Genomic DNA, 16051 nt, shown 5'->3' on the forward strand with positions numbered 1-16051 from the left:
TCCACAGTGACACAGAGCCGGGTTCTGGAGATACCATCCAGTGTGGTCCCTGCAGAGGAGAGCAGCAGGGTCCCCAGACAGGTCTGCAGGACGAGGTGGCTGCCCATCTGCTCAGCTCTCTGCAGGCATGGGCAGGTCCAGATGTGCCTGCAGAGATGCACAAGTGTCTGTGGGATGTCTTTTTCTGATATGTGGCTGCCGTAGGACTGCAGGCATGAGGAGGAGTGAGCAGATAGCAAACAGCAGCAATCCTGCTCCAGGTGCTGCATTTGGCTGAGTAACCCTGGGTGCCTTTGCTGGTTGAACAGCCTTTGGCTGGTTAGGTAGCTTTCTGTGACTGTGATCAAAGGGCTTGAGTTTTCTGCATCCACACAGTTTGTATGAGCAGAGACACTGCTTTGAACCAGGTTTGCCTTTTGCTGTAGTTCTCCTGCTCTGGGCTTCACTGTAGGGCACTAGTTAGTGAGAATAGAAGGGGCTTGGACCATGAATGCAGGATTGATCCTTAACTGACAAGATAGCAGTTCTCAGAAGTAATACAGAGCCAAGTAAAGTTCCTTTTCCAGCTGTTTACCTCTCTGTTGCCTGTCAGATTGGGAGCTTGATGGCAGAGACTAATTCTTAATATAGATTTCCACGTTTTCTAGCTGAAAGTAAGTACAGTGCAAATAACAGGGGCAGAAATTAAGGCATTTAGTTCTTACTTTTGCAACAAACTTATCTGGAGATAGATTATGCCTGGTGGAGCTAATGTGCACTGAAGTCAATGCCACCCTGCCTTAGCTGCTCTGAGCTCAAGCTGTATTGATTTGAAATGCTTGCACATGGTGGAATTATTCCTTCCATTCAGAGCAGGGCATGCCCTGTGTCCCTTTATCTTCTTACAGAATATTGCTTCATTATTATGCTAAATTTCAGAAACATCATGGCTGTTTCCTCATCACTCTTAATAGCTGATTAAGTAGTTTTAGTTTTACATACTCCAACAAGTCCTGTTTAGCAAAGCCAGGTGTTAGCTAATCCTGATGTAGCCACTTGGGTTTAACTTTTTTAATGAGAATGAAACACATCTGTTGTATAGAGATAGTAAATCACTTTAGAAGTTCCAGCAGGAGATAAGATCCACCTACACTGTTGGCCTGTACCTATCAGGCAGCCATAGCTTGCTGTGCAATCAGTTTTTGTCCCAGTACTGAACTGTTTGAAGATTCATGGTTAAATACAAACTTGGTCATAGAGTTTACATTCCACAAGTGGCTCAAGCAATTTAAAATGAACTCGACCTGACATTTTAACCTCCTTACCAAGTTATGCAGACTGTTTGTACTGGCAGGGGGATCTAATAAATGGGGTAAAAAAAGAGAAAGGGGAGTGAATCTTCTTATCTCAGCTGGATCATTGATTCACTGTGTGACCTATGCAAAGCTCTAAGACTCTATTGCCTTACAGATTTTCTTTTCAAATAAGAGTACTCCGAGGCCCAAATATACCACTTGAGATGTGATTTTCTTGTTAAATTTATGTCTGCTTTCAGAAGAATTATCTAAGCATGAAACATTTTGTACAATGCTAAAAACAACACAGAAATACTGGAAATAAATTATTTCCCAACTGTGAGTCTTCCAGACCATGAAGTGGGCTATTAGTATACAAACCTTACATTTACAGTAGCCAGCAATTCTTGAAAATCACTACAGTTTGCATGGGTTTAGTTGTGACTTTTATTTTTCCCAGCATTATCTGAATTCTCGAGGACTAAGACTTTCAGCCACTTAATCTCAGTTTAAGGTCTCTTCCTAAGAGCTGAACCATAAAGGTTTAGTGACTTGGGACACTTTGAGAGCACCATCATCTGGCCATTCAACAAAGGCATTTCCAGCCCAGTACCTCTTGCCTTTCTGTTTGTCTCGAGAATCACAGTATGAAGAAAATTACTAGATCATACTCTGTATGGTAGAGGCAGTGTCATGGATGTATGAATGATTCATGAATTCTTCAAACTCTTTCAAACAGCAGCTGCCATTTTGTGTGCTGTTTCACACCCAGAACATAGAGGAACATTTTACTGCTCTAGTGTTCATTGCGATAGCTCATTCTTATCCTTGAATTGATATTGAGGTAACACACATTGCAAATGAAAAGACTGCTACCTCATCTCTTGATCCTGATTGTGCCATAATCCTAGTGCATTGCCTCAGGCAGTTCTTCAATATATATGCCATATTTCCTCTAGTCAGACTACATTCCTTGAAAGTGCAGTCCACATCTTGCCATTGCGTTGCAAAAGAAAACACACCATGGGTATTATCAATATATGATAATGATGCACTTATAAGAAAAGAATCGTTGCAATATTAAGCATCACAATTGAAATAATTCTTTTATTCTCCCTTAAAAACCAGCAAGAACTAACATTTTACCCACTTTTTCTCCTAAAACAATACCATATGGTGCCTAGCCTAGAGCAAGGAAGAAAATTTCTTTTGCTTTCTTCATGTCAGTAGCAGCTGGGCTGCAGTGGAGATAAGGAGATGGTCTGAAATCACTAAGGATTCTGGCTTTTCAGGTGTCTGAGGGTTTCTAGGGGAAGATTATCTGTATGTGCAGCTCTACACTGTTTCCCACAATGCAGACCAGCCTGACCTTACCAGGGAGGGACAGGCTGCAGAAAACTGTAGCCTGGAGAAGGGAAGGGGGAAGAAAACTGTGGAGCAAAATAGCTACTCAAACAGACTTCCCAGCAAAGGAAGGTCAGGTAGAAAGAAAAAAACAGGAGTGTTACTTCAGACGCTGCACTTTATTGAGCCACAGATTTCTCTTTTAGAGTGTATTCACTTTGTTGGAATTCAGAAAAGAACAAAATGAAATTACTTAGAAGTCAGGTAAGAAGAAGTGAAAAGGTTAGTCCAGTGAACATGGTGCAAGCTTCTTTACAGCTGCCCAGTGGATACTTAAGCCTTCTTTCACAGTATGTGGGGAGTTCATCCCTATTCATTCTGTGTGTGTAAGGTCTGACAGATCCTAAAGCATCATGAGGTCCACTGAGAACTTCTAACATGGGACACAACAAAGATATTTACTGGCAGCTGTCAAAATTGCAAATCAGCTGTAGGAGAAGTCACCTCTCCATGGAGCAGATAAATCATTGCCTAAAGGAAGCAGAAGTGTTGCTCTTACTGTGGCTGGCAGTCCACAGGGCTTCCAGCAGCACCTGATCAGCTGAATCAATGAAAGCAGAAGGGGAGGAGTGGTGTCACTCCTGCCATAAGCAGCCAGCAGGATCATCCCTTTGCCATAATGAATAACTTCCACAGGAACCAAGGAAAAAGAACAGAGCACAGAGTCCTCTTTCTACTTTGCAGCAAGAAAATCATACTTACAAGTGTTGGGAACATACAGCATGGATATGGCTGACTAGCATATCCATCTCAAAGAAAAAGTTTACTGCCTAGACTCATCCTCATTAGTTTCAAGTTATAGAGAAGGCAATGGGGTCCAGATATTATTGTGTGCGTTTTGAAACTGGGGTGGTTTTTGTAGCTTTCTTGTTTTAATTTTAAACTGTGCCACATCTATGCCAGAAGCTTCCAAACAGGTCTGGAGGAGTGAGAGGAATAAAAGGGGTTAAAATCTGGGAAATAAAAAGAAGGAAACTCCTCACAACACTATTACAGTCTTAGTCATGTTAAACTATGGGGAATAATAAGGCCTACATCTACATTACCCTATCTGAGCACAACAGGTCACCTTTGATTTCTAAAATGATTTCCACGTATTTTGGTATCCTCTCATTTCAGAGCATTTTTCAACTTAAAAAACTATCAACTGCATTTAATTCATGGGAAACAGCAGCTGTAAGATTTGTTCAAGATCACAGAGCAAGTGAATTTCAGAAACTGGAAAGAAAATAAACTAGTATGACTTTGAGTATTTTTCCCTCATCACTGGTTCATGCAGCTTTCCCTTAGGAGACAATGACTCTCACTGTCTCCTCAGTCATAGGGCAGACTCTGTATATAAAGGAATTATATGTAAATATTATATATATATATATATATATATATATAAAAATACATAATGGAAACAGTTTTCTGTTTTCATCCCACTTCAGCCATAGCTTTTAAACCTGAGAGTGCCACACAGACTGCAGAACATTCAAGACGATGAGATCACCGCTTTCTATAAAAACTCCCCAAGAAACAAAAACAACACTTTATTGCTATAGTAAGGGTCATGACACTACTTTCTTATATTCACACTATATTTTTTAAGAGCTTGCACAGCACAGTTCACAAAAATAATAAATCTCCATGAGAATGTGGTGGCTTCATCTTGCAGGTCATTTCATTTATCTTGTTAAAGTACTCTAATTAGTCACACTAATCACACACACTAATCACACTCTCACAATCACACTGTTGATTTTAACTGTGAAGCATTATCCATCTTATCCATATTCCACAGGTTGGCAATGAAATTTGGATGGCTCATCGTATTGCACTTGCCACTGCAAGCCCTAAGCAGAGAAGCGATCCTTGGTACACAAAGCATGCAACAAAGAATTGTCCTCTCCCAAACATTGACTTTTTTCAAGAATTGTCCTACACCTTGCACAATGAGGGGCTCTTGAGTGCACTCCTGCATGTTAGCCCTACTGCATGGATGTCCTCATCAAAAATGCCCTAAAGCCCAGAGCGCCTTACCATGCTTGGTGTTGCTGGGCTTTCTTTTCCCCAGGAACCTGATGCCTGCTCCCAGCCTCCATTCATCAATTTCTGATTCCTCTGTAGGGGAATTGCTCTGTTACACTTCACCAGAAGAAGCATTCGCCAGGTAGAGAACAGAAGCAGCCTATACGTACGATTCAGGTAATGCTCCAGCAAACAGGAGAAACCCATAGGGCTCAAACCACCAAAAAGAAACATCTGGCAGTATGTGGCAGAAGACTATTCCTCCAATGACCAAGCATCTCCTTTTTTACCATCAATACAACAAGTCACTGAAAATTGTTTCTTAATTTGAGCTAATAGGCACTGTCTGTTGTGCTCAACCCACTTTTGCCCAGTGTTGTGCTGTGGCTTACCATTTTCAGGAGTACAGCTGCCACCTTTTTCATCTGACACCCAGTAGAAAGGGAACATGCTAACTTGCACAATTCCAGCTCCCAGACACTGACATGTCTTCTGCAGCACTCCAGAGGTAACCACTTACCAGTTATGAATGGCAAAGAGCATCACAAACATATCCTGTAGCACAGCAAAACCCACCTGTTGTAAGGAGAGGAAGTGGGTAGTGAGTAAAAAAAAGAGAAGAAACCATCAGTGAGGCTTTAGGAGTTGACATGATAAACAGGAGACAGGCAGGACTGGGATTTGGCCAGAAACAGACTTGTCTCCCTTGTCACGATAGGAAAACAGTGAGTTATGACACTGTCACAAGGCTTTAATCTTTTGGTAAGTTGCTTTTGAAGGATAATGGCATAATTTGTAGGGGCCATTGAACCAGTAACAATTAGCAGCTTATCACTGCAGGCTGAATGATCCGTTGTACAGATCTTCTGGGGTTTTTTACTGCAAATGTACTAAAGAAACAAAACTTCGATCATGTTCTCTCATTCTGTGCATGGGTTTTCTCTTTCAAACTCTCAGAGAAATACTCATGTAATTAAAAGAAATAGAAATAAAATTCAGAGACTTCAGAAACATAGAACTATAACAATGTACAGCATTTTCAGACCTTCTATCAAATGTATTTGTCTTTTATATATATATATGTCTTTTTAAATCATAATTTTCAAACTGAGTACTTCCCAGGTTCTCTGTTAAAAGAAAAGAACAAAGTGCACGTTTGAATTCCTCTGTTGAAAACCATGAAAGATAAAATGAAAACATGCCAGTTTCTATAAGCTGAGTGCAAATAAGAGTGACTGACACCTTTATCTAGACTTCTTTCCCAGCAGCCAAGAGGTTAATAATCATAGGATACAAATAGAAAAAAAAAAAAAACCCCACTTAATTCCAACTGCCTTATTTTCTGAAGTGCCTTTAGGGTTCATTCCAAAAGGTTCTGTTTCAAAGCACACCCATGTAGTCTAGAAAAATGACAGTGGTTTAAAAATCATTCAACAAAACCACAGTGTCACAGTTTGGACTATTCAGTTGCCTTGTTTAAATATTTTTACAGTAGTGTGACTTGCCAAATCTAGCTGAGAGGCTCTAATAATCACATATGCCATGGTCTATATTTTAATGACACAGGCAATTGCAATCTAGATTTATTGAAACAGAATCACCCATGGGCAAAAGAAAATCTATTCCTAGTATCTCACACATCCCAAATCTCTGAACCAGGGTCCCAAAAACTAGGATACATGCTCTATGGAAACAGCTTGCTTTAATCCCAAACATGCACTTTACGGTTTAAGTTTCAAGACTGCAAGGGACAGTAAGGAAGTTATGTTAGAGACAAGGTTCATGATAGTTGGACAAAGAAAGCTTTGAAATGTACTTCTTATGCTTTCCCATCAAGCTTATTCCAAATGCAAGATGTGAGGGTCAGTGAACACAGGATGGCATTTGTGCCAAAGGTGCCCTGCTGCTGCAGAGCTGTGTGCCATGTAGTACAGTCAAGCTCATCCCAGTTGCCAGGCCACTGCCTGCCTCAGTTTGGCTGTATTCCATAGGTATAACTGCTGAGAAACTATTTAGCTTGTTCAGTCAGAATTGCATCTAACTGCTACTTTTTTAAGGCTGTATCTAGAAAAAACATGAAACTGATAAGCAACTGAAGAGCTGCACTTAAGTGGCAAAAAATAAAATTTGCATTTTTAAAATACATATAACACTCAGAATTTTAAAAAAAGCCAAAAAAACCCCAAAACAACTAAACAAAGGGGGGGAAAGGAGAAAAAAAAAAAGGCTCTGTAAATGTGTTCAGGCTCTTTTACCATATTGGAGAATTAAGCTAACAAGTAATCTCTACATAAAGCAAGAGAGGAGATAAATGGCAATTGTAACATGAACTCTATGGATGTTTATGACCTGCTTCAAATCCTTTTACACCATTCAGGTAGCAGAAGAGACTCTGGATGAGTCTAGAAGTATGTTCACGCAATGAAAACCACAAAGCAGCCAAAAGAGACCACAGAGTATTTATTGCTCATAGTAGACAACAGTGTTCCTTTTCCATCACACATCTCCAGCAGCAACTGAATGCTCCAGAGAGCATCACCACTGCAGCACATGAACAAACACACCAGCCAAGACTGCACTGAATGAACATGATCTACAGTGGCAGGAGGAATGCAGAAAAAGCATCAGTGGAAACATTTTCAAAACATCAACAATTTGAATTTTCTTATCCCTGAAATACCAGATTGAAAATATATCTCAGATAAAAATAAATTAGCCCAACTTCAGTATTTTGCCTGCTTTGGACAGCTGGTTTTAGCTACTGAAAAAAGGTGTAACACAGTTAGAATAATGTGAATGCTACGACTGAAACTGGAATGGTTTTCCCCCGCTTGAAATTAGGGGTTTAAAATTTGTTTTAAACAAGTTTTGAGTAAAGGATGTTTTGAGTAAAGGAATGTTTTGACTAAAAGAAAGTATTGTGTAAGCTTCACCAGCTGCAGTCCTGAAAACTTCCCAGTGTCTACAGTTACCTTTTGAAATGGCTGTGTCAAAACAGAAGGCCTGGAGCCAGGAAGCTCTGATAGCTAGCCCTGGACATGACACACACTCAGGTAATTCAGGTAGACTCAATCCTGAAAGATATTAAAGACTTCCTGTGAGATGCTGAGATGTAGCCCTGGCATGGATTTCTGCTGAGATGTTTCTTCTCAAATACCATTTATCTTTCCTTCTGCTGTGGTGAAGAGAGAATGATGTGGAGGAGTTGGATGTTGCAATATTGTACTTGCATTGCTGACAGGACAGATGGCAAAACAACTGGTATCACTGGGGTGGGTGATGTTGCTGGTTTGTTCTGTCTGCCTGTAAAGGCAAAAAGAACTAAATCCAACTCTAAAGACTGCACTTTTTAAACAGACAAGTATGAGGGGAAGGGGTAGGGCATGACTTACTCACCTTGGGTTCAAAACAGCAAACACATAGTTTGTTCCTGATATATATGAAGACCTCTTATAGCAGATTGTTGTAACATGAGGTTGGTTTACAGGACAACTTACATAAGTGTGTTCTGGTGATGATGGTCATCTGGAGATGATTTGCCAGATCACTGAACAGTAACTCCCCTCTTCTTCCTCACAATCTTTTCCCTCCACAGCGCCCCTTCATTAACAATTAAACAAAAACACAACTGCTGTTTATCTGCTTGATAACTGTATTGTTTAAGGATAGCTGGCCAACACTAAAGTCTGAAGCTGCTTTTCTCTTATAAACCTATATAGAAAGTAAATTACAATATAATGACAGATAACTTCGGAGCTTACAGTGCCTTTGCCAGCGAATGGTTTCCCAGTTGCTAGTATTTCCTTTGCCTACAAGTGGTAGACCAGTTATTGAAGATTAATAACCACAATGTTAGATCTATTTATGTAAGAACAACGCAGCAAACTGTGGATCGGTCAGCAGAGGGGGCAATGAGTAGGCTGACAAAGCTATGGAGCGTTCTGTTACTGAAGGATGGAAAATAGGGATGACATTGCCCTCTCGTGGGAAACCGCTGAAGTGGAAAGAGGCAAAGCTCCAGCCGGCTGATGCCGGCAAGGTTTGTTAATCCTGCGAGTCTCATTACAGCAGGTGCTTAAACCTCCTGACATTTTCGTTCCATATGCTCGGGTCATTCAGAGTTGAGAATGTGTGGCATGCTACAGGACCAGGATTAAGTCTTTATTAAAAAATTCAATGTGCTAGCTAGGAATATAACTCTGAGGCTACAGCTCAGAGGCATCCCTTTAAAAGCCAGATATTTGAGGTCAGGATTCTCTTTACTGAAAGTACAGCCTGAAAAGCACTACTATTTAGTGCTTTAGCCTAAGAGCTATGACACAGAGCTGTGCCATGGAGAGTCAAACCTTGCTAAGACAGCTTTGCTTTAAAAATACCCCCTCTGTTCTGTCACCATGCAGTTCAGATCCTATCTCCTAAAAGTATAATTCATACTGTATAGAGTGGTGGGATGGAGGTGATTTAGGGTTAACTTCAGAGGACTTGTAAACTATTTATGTACTATATTGAAAAACGTGTTATAGAGTGGGATACTGTCCAGCCATGATAGTGGTGGACATTAAAAATGGGCTGTCCTGACGAGTTACATTTTATAAAGAAAGCTGATTTTTATTTTTGCCCAGATCTCTTCAGAGAACCTGATAAAAGATGAACAATTCAACTGGTAAACTGGGGATGAAGGAGAGTGAGAAAAAGCAAGAAGGAGGGGACAGGTTAAGGACAGGAAAGCCAAGGACAGCCTTAAGGAAAGCAGCGTATTATCTGTGCCCAGATGTGTTTCTGAAGTCCACATGGTTGCAATGACAAAAATGCAGGAAAATCTCAGGATATCTTTGTGCAGGAGGCACACAGGCCTACAGGTGGATCACTGCCAACAGCATATACAGGACTGGTATAGTAAGAATGGCTGCTAGAATATTAACCATTAATAAACCTTCTCTTCTAAACACAAGAAAATATTCCCAGCACTTGTCATCCACTGTGGAGAGCAGCTGTTAAGAACCACAGCAAAACTACACAGGAAAAAATTAAACTAGGTATGTTCTGGTTTTAGAATGGCTTGTTCTTCTTCTATTCTCCATATATATATATATATATATATATATATGCATATGTATATGTAGGCGTGTATGTATAAATGCAGGGTAGGAACTGCCATGACCAAGAAAATCTTACTCTCTCAAAGACCTTGTTCAAACTGTCTCAACTTCAAATTACTTGAGATGGAGGACACAAGCCATACTTTGTTCATACACCAAATACTGCTTTGAAGATTCAACAGGCTTTTATAAAGGTGAGATAGGCAGCAAGAGGACTCTAATTGACCAGTGCACACAGAAAGAAATCATTCAGACAGCTTGTCTTTCAGGATAACATGATAGAGGAGAAGGCAAGCACTTTTCTAAAAAGCTAACTTTCCTGTTGGATATTTCACCAATAAAGTGTTTTAAGAGGAAAAAATGGTAGCAATAATGTATCTCTAAATAAAGCCAGCTGGGTTAAAGTTACAAGCAAGAACTGTCTCAGCTTGACTTCTATTCAATTGCCAGAGCTCAGCTAAAGGAAAGCTGTTGCAGTGAGCAACGCAGTGCCTGGGTTTGGTGTGGTGCTAACCCCAGCCCAAAAGCAGTGCAGCACCCAGACCCCTGCCCACCCTCACACTGCCGCCACTCACACCGCAGAGCAGTGATCAGAGCAGCACTACAGCTGCCAAACCAGAGCTGCCCTATGGGCTCTCCAGTGGTCCTCAGCATCTCTTCTGGGCATGAGAGCCCTCAGGGTCCACCCACAATATGGAAAACAGCCAGAAAGATACCCACTGTGTGCTGTTACCTGGTGCACCAATTACGCCATGGCTCCTTCTGATATGCCTGCTGGTGACAGAACGACGTTCCAGTATCAAAAAAGAAATGAAGGTAGTACCTGGCCTCCCGGCTTTAACAGGTGTTTTGCCAAGTCTCTGGCTCACAAACCTTAGAATGCCCAGTTGTCTGAGTGAACAGAGTGGAGCTAATCCAGTGTAACCCCATCCCTCCTGGACCCTCATGTAACACACATCCGCCAGCCCCTCTGCTCCAGTGCCATCTTGTCCTGAGATTTCCAGTGTATCTCAATGCAGAATTATATGGCTGCAAGAAAAAATTCTATTTTTCCCACTCTGGATGATCTCACTTCTTTCACATGGCTCCCTAAATTCCTCACCCTAAGATGGCCATCTTCCCTTGTCCTCTCACCCCAGCCTAAGGTCTCTGTCCATAAGCCAGCTGCTGCCTGCTCAGCTTCTCCTGCTCTGCTGGCACAGCTGCTCTACCTCCCACACAACTACTCTGGCTCCTTCCTTCACAGAGGTAAAAACCACAGGCACAGACTGCTTTTACCAAAAATCTGCCTGGGCAAGACACTGAGGGCAGGAAAGAAGAACATGTCCTGGAAAAATGGATGCAGTAGCCACAGCACAAGAGGATTTAAGTATGTCTTTAAGACAAACAGCCTGTCTCTTTAAATGGGCTTAGAAGGTACCTGTAGTGACTCTGCATCCTTCCTGGGCTCTACATTATGTCTGGTATCACGTGTGCTATGGAACTTCATCATTTTTCTTGGAGTAAATGTTCTTTCTGTATACTGCAACTATATAATTTTTCTTGGAGTAAGTATTTTCTCTCCTTTTTTTAGGATATACATACATTTGTTGGTGTGAGCATGTAATGCAATTTGTTATGATGGCTGTCTTGGTTTTGAAAGGCAGGTGTCTGCTAAGGTAGGCGGAAGCCTCCCTTGAAATGGCAGATGTAACCCCTTTCCCTCCGAGTTATTATAATTTTGAAAATCAAGGGCCTTTAGGCGAAGATGTGGGAAATAGGAATAACAGTTCTTTACTATATATATATATGTATATAACCAGTCAAACAAAACAACAACAACTATGGCAGTAACAGCAATCACAAACCCAGTGCCAGCCTTCTCGGCTGTCGGGCCCTTTCCCCTCGGGTGCAGTTCCGCTCGCAGCCGGCAGGGGCGCTGGCGGCTCCCGGTGAGCAGGGCAGGTGCGATGGTTCCCCCGCGGCTGCAGGGGGCGCTCCGGAGCGAGCTCGGGAAACCCGCGGCTCTGGTGCCCTGGGATCCCGGGAAGGATGGAACAAAGGCTTCCCAAACCCTTGGGCAGCCGATCCCGGGCTCTCAGGAACAGCAGGCTGGAGCGGCAGGCTGGAGCGGCAGGCTAGAGCAGCAGGCTGGAGCTGCAGGGACGAACACAAATCCCGGGTGGCAGACGAGATGTATCCAGATGGGAGAACCCCACGGAGGCCCAGGCAGGCAGGGCTAGCAGGGCTACAGCGTAGCGAAAGCTCGAAGCAGCAGCGGGGCAGGGCAGCCACAGCCCGGTCTCCAGCAGGGCAGGGAAAGCGGCTTTTGGGGTCCTGGCGTTGTTTCCAGCAGAAAGAAAAACGGCCGAAAAAAGGAACCAGCAGCTCCTTTCTCTGCAGCTTCTCTCTCCTGACGCTGAGAGCGAACTGAACCCACACCCAGGTGAAAACAAAAGAGTAGCCAGGTCTTTTGTCTTCTCTTAAGTATGGCCATTTGTCCCCTAGCAACATGCATATGGGAAAAAATTCCTTTAACAGGAAAAAAAAATAGGACTAAACTAAAACCCCAACAATGGCATTTTTCATTCATACTTCTCTGACGAGAAAAATACAGATGTATGAATGCTCAAACTTATTTAGCAATTAAAGCTAATAGGCCTTTTGGCTATATTGTTTCATACTCATGGGAAAATATGGTTCTTTCCAAATATTTCAGACCAAGAGAGCATAACTTCTCACAGTCTCTTACAATCAACTTTTCTAACTGAAAACATTCTGAAGGCAGTATGGTTTTGTGAATTATCTGTAGACTCTTTACCACAATTGTACAATGAGCCTATAGCTGTAGTTTGGTAACCATTGGCTTAGGAATCAAATCACACCAGAATTTGTATTCAGGTCCTAGCATTGCTACAAAATTCACAGGCAACTTTTCCAGACACTTTCATTATGTCTTGTTTTCTCACTCAGTAAAATTAATATAGATCATATCAGCTGCTTCCCAGGACTGTTGGGATGACTGTTGTTTTGATAATGATGAAATCTGGGTGGATGTGACCAGAAAGGCACAGAGTGTCATTATTAGATTTTACCATCAAATAAACCCTTCCATTCAGAGTTAGATTTCAGCTGAATTTAAGGAAAGAAGACTAGGAAGTTTAAAAAACAGTCAATAACCAAAGGGCAAAGAAAGATTGTCACCTTTCGTTAAAGTAAGCATTTTTAAAAAGTACCTGGTTTAACAATCACAGAAAACAGGCAGATTCATCTACAAGAGAAAAAAGTCAAAACAAACAGTCATGCAGAAGAAAATAATTCTGCCTTTAGCTGCTGGCTTTCCTTCCCTGAAGCTGGGTAATGACATAGTCTGTCAAAATGTTTTAAAAAGCATGTCTTAACACTTTTGCTTGTGGAACTTTTAAGCATTTCCCTGTCTAGCTTATGGCTTTACGGATTCTGATATTTGGAAGGGAAGGCTTGTTTTACAAGACTAAACAAAAACATCAGTTGCTTCATTGGTTCTCATAATGGATCATTTTTCCTAGCAGGCAAACCCTCTTGTTTAATTCGAGTCTAGGAAACGAACCTTAAAAATCTGGCTTGGAATCTGCTGTTTTCTTGTGCTTACTAGTTTCTATTTGTGAATCTATTTGCTGGTTTTATACTAAAAACAATGCCTTTCCATTTATTTTTGCAGTTATGAGTCCTAAGACAAAAAGCATTCTGCTTCTTATTGTTGCTACTTCCATCAATTTTCCTTGCCGTTGTTTTACTCTATAGCAGCACAGCTCAAGATTTCCACTTGGTGCAAAATAATGCAAGAATATTGCTGCTCCACACTTGCAATATTCAATTATAAGAACCATAATATCTGAGCATGGTAATCAAAATGCTGATACTAGTACATTTTACATGGGAAATAATAGTTAATTTGCTGAAAAATAGGGGCTATTCTAAAATGATATTTTTTCTAAAATTATGGTTAATGTTTATGTAAATTGTACAAATGTTCTCAAAGAGAAGCAGGGTGTAAGCTGAGAAAATGGTGTCCCTGGAGATCAATGTAATGGTTGTGGTGAGATCAGTGCCAGGGAGAAATATAAATTTCTATGCTGTGCTGAAAATCTTTCTTCAATTATTTAAATATCATTTAAATCCTATTTTTAGAACTAAATTTAATTTAAATGGGCAATAGACCTTGCTCTAGCATAAGAGAGAATTTTTCTTCAAGCATCTGTCTGGTCTTATTTGGACATTTGTTCATTGCAAGGCATGTGTATGAACGGGATTTAGTTTTTCTCTGGATAAAATCACCTGCCTGAGACAATGGTGATGGGCTAACTTCCAAAACAGTCTCTGCAGTTTCAGACACACCTGTAACTGATAATGTGTTATCTCACCCTCTGAACTAGAAAGAAAAGAGGGGAGTGAATAAAAAATATTAAATGTTAAATTAATTTTAAATAGAAGCACTGTTTTATCATTGCTTTGATTTTATACACAGAAACATATTTCCTGCTATGATAAACTAGAAGGATGAGAAACCACTTGTATTCTCACTGGGATCAGACAGTTACCTTGTAGAGCATCAGGTCAGTGACATTGCTGAAATATTTTTCATCCAAAGACACAAACTAAAGACTGACAAGCAATTCTCAAGTTTATCATCAGTTTTAGGGGAGTCAAAGAAATTTGGACCTCCATGCAACCTTTCATGGAAAAAAGTACAATATCTCTTTAAAGAAGTGGTATTTTATCCTGGACAATCACTGCTGGGAAAAAAAACAGTCTGTGTTTCAAGGCTGTTAAAAACCTAGTGACATGTTTTTTGTGCCTTTTTAAAATTTCAGAAAGCGATAATAAGGTGCAAGTTGTGTGAGTCCATATTCTCTTTTCAGTAAAATAGATTTTTAAGCAAGAGTTTAATTTTTCAATACAAGCTCAAAGATAGAGGGATTCTTAGTGTGGTGTGTGTCAGGAATAAAATCAGTAAGAGTGGAACTTTGCTAAAATAACCTGATAAATATGAAGTCATAAGTGAGCCATGAAATCAGCATGGTAGAAAGATGACCAATTTTTTAAATTTATTTTTTTTAAAGTCACGTATTTATTAGCTGCTCTACCAACCTGGGCAACTGATATGAACTAGAAATGCTTATCTGCCTGATCAACATGCCTCTTTGCTTTCTTAGTTCTCAATCATTCATGGTCAATCATCAGTCGTTTAACATTTGTTTTCAAGGTCCTATAACAGCAATTTAAGTCTTAAAGCAGTACACTGTTGGATAGCTTAGTTTTTGTGTGCTTTAAGATGACGTCTTTCTGGGGAGGGCACTTGGTATCAAGTGATATAAATCACAGTTCTGCCTATTTAAATCAGACATATGTACACAGACCTTGAATTTTAAACTTAATTTTCCATCCTAACTTCCAGATCGTAACTCACTGGTCTAACTTTATATGTTCATTTTTTAAAAAGGAATCCGTTTTTCTTTTAACATGCATTGTAACTCACACTGAATACAAAGAAAGTCTGCTTGGTTTTCTCTTACTAATGCACGAAACTTTAGGAGATAGCATACTTCAGTACAAAATGGTAAGTAGAAGAGTGATAAATATGGATGACAAAAACTGGAGAAATAGGTGGAAAAATAAAGGTTTTATGCTGAAAACTGGCATGTGACTACTGCTTCAGGGCTAACCCTGGAGCATTAATTGACCCTGTGTTTAGTGAGCTGTGACGCCTGGTGAGCTTAAAACAGCCTTTTTCCTAACTCCTCGGGAACTGAGAATCTCTTCCCTAGATAAAATATTTAAGTGTTGAGAGGAAATCTGAGCATCTTATGACAGCTGAACAGGTAGGGTTTCCTAACATGGGCTTAGCACAGTGTAAGGAGAGGGAGGATGTAACAAATATAGTTTACAATCTTTTTGCTCCTTCACCTTCCCTAGAAAAGGACTAAGCCTGCCTCTTTGATGAGAATTCAAGTTTGGATTCTATTGCTGGACCCTGGCTTTTCTGTTCCATGCAGAAAGCACAGCCAATACAGAGGGGTGTGTCTGGTCCCTTCCTTCTTCACCCCTGCCCTTAGTTTGAGCTACTCTTGGCCTTTGGTCTTCAGCAAGAGATACCAGCCAGAAGGCCAGGTTAATAGAGCTCCCAGTTAATACACGTTCCCCCTGTCCTCTCTCCCTCCTAGTCAGGAGCAGCTGCAGATGGCTGTGCCTCTTGCTAGCTTGCATAACTCTCTAACACCCACTTGCTTACTCTGTTAAGTA

Source organism: Corvus hawaiiensis, chromosome Z, assembly GCF_020740725.1.
Source record: "Corvus hawaiiensis isolate bCorHaw1 chromosome Z, bCorHaw1.pri.cur, whole genome shotgun sequence".
NCBI classification, from domain to species: Eukaryota; Metazoa; Chordata; class Aves; order Passeriformes; family Corvidae; genus Corvus; species Corvus hawaiiensis.